The sequence below is a fragment of the Planococcus citri genome, chromosome 4, assembly GCF_950023065.1.
Source record: "Planococcus citri chromosome 4, ihPlaCitr1.1, whole genome shotgun sequence".
Taxonomy (NCBI): Eukaryota; Metazoa; Arthropoda; class Insecta; order Hemiptera; family Pseudococcidae; genus Planococcus; species Planococcus citri.
This window is the reverse complement of record NC_088680.1, coordinates 63,335,390-63,336,877: the sequence shown is the minus strand read 5'-3', so window position 1 is coordinate 63,336,877 and position 1,488 is coordinate 63,335,390. Positions and strand designations below refer to the sequence as shown.

The 1,488-nt window shown below is 31.8% G+C and overlaps 1 non-coding gene across 1 annotated transcript; it reads left to right on the top strand.

Moving 5' to 3' along the window:
• The first annotated feature begins 1,416 nt into the window (after nt 1-1,416).
• Nucleotides 1,417-1,488, top strand: TRNAE-CUC (transfer RNA glutamic acid (anticodon CUC)). The gene has a single exon. It is a non-coding gene; the product is annotated as a tRNA-Glu (tRNA).

The window sequence follows — 1,488 nt, the reverse complement described above, 5'->3', positions numbered from 1 at the left end:
TTTGCACTTACTGTTTTCTTATAATTTTTTAATTCATGCGTCAGATAAGATTGATGAGAAATTCTGGTTGGCTCTTCGAGAATAACGCGATCAATTTTTTGTTGAAATGAAACTAGAAAGTTATTTTGGATGTAGATTGAGTATAATCATGCTTAGTACTTCGTTTCTATATTAAAATAAATTAAATTTAAATTTAAACAAAAATTACATTTATTTTTAATTATTTTTAATCAAATTATTAATAAAGTTTTAGAAAAAATATTTGTTAATTCTTCTATACTTTCGTTCTTCATTACCCAGTTTTAGATTACTTGAATTATTCTGTTCTTTAGAATGTTTCCTGTACGATCACTGGTCAGTCAAAACACTATTCAACGCTCTGAAAGAATTTGGCATCAGTTCATTAAAATAGGGCACTCCATGGTTTGGTGTTTTGCTATCAGTATTTCTTCATTTTTTTACTTTACGATTTTGTGCTTTATAATTTAGTTGATTTTTGTTGAAAAAAACTACAGCGATATTCAAAGTTTCACAAAATCGAAAATTAATGATACCAATCGAAAGCTCACTTCATCCTCTTTCAATCAACTTATTATAAGAAACGTCAAAAATTGCTTCTTTTTCAAATTATTTTGAAAAAAGTTGAAAAATAGTAATAAAATAACAGAACAACAAACCGTTTGGAATAAAATTTCTCGTCCTTGGCCTTTGATTTAGAAATTTCAAAAATATTCAGACTCATTCAAAATCAGTCCAAATTATACAATTGACCAAGAAGTTAGACCGGAGCTAAACCAGCCATGAAAACCGAACGTGGAGAGCCAAAAATAATGCTGAATGCTCTACTATCGATGGCCTTTCGGACACGCCCGGTTTCAGCTAGTCGATCACTAAATTTGAAAATTTTTTAAAAATCGAAGCGTTGCAGTAAATTTATCTTTCTTACTTTTTCAAGTAATGCTAGCTGAGTATCTTCTTGGAGTTGGAGTCAATAAATGAAATACCTACTTAATTAAACGTCAATTTTACTGATCTCATAAGCTGTTGTCTTTCAATAATTGATAACATTTTATTTTCTCTCTTCGTTTATACGTAATTAATTTTCTGTAAACTTATATAAGCTTCCGGAAGTATTTACAATACATGTAATATTTCACACAACTTTCATCATAGGTAGGTACATTTGTTTTCTTCAATTTTCAGCCGGCTGAGTTCATGATAATTTCAAGCCATTTCGTTCATATGATGTATTTAGGGCAACATTTGCAACATTTCACGAATGTTTTAGTGTCACCGTTGTAGGAGATTATTAGATCTGCTGATCAGGTCTGATCTGCAGATATCTGATCAGACCTCGTCAGATAACAGTGTGGATCGGATCAGTTCTGTTTAGACATGATCAGTTATCATAGAACATCCGGTATGGTCTAGTGGTTAGGATCCCTGGTTCTCACCCAGGAGGCCCGGGTTCGATTCCCGGTACCGGAA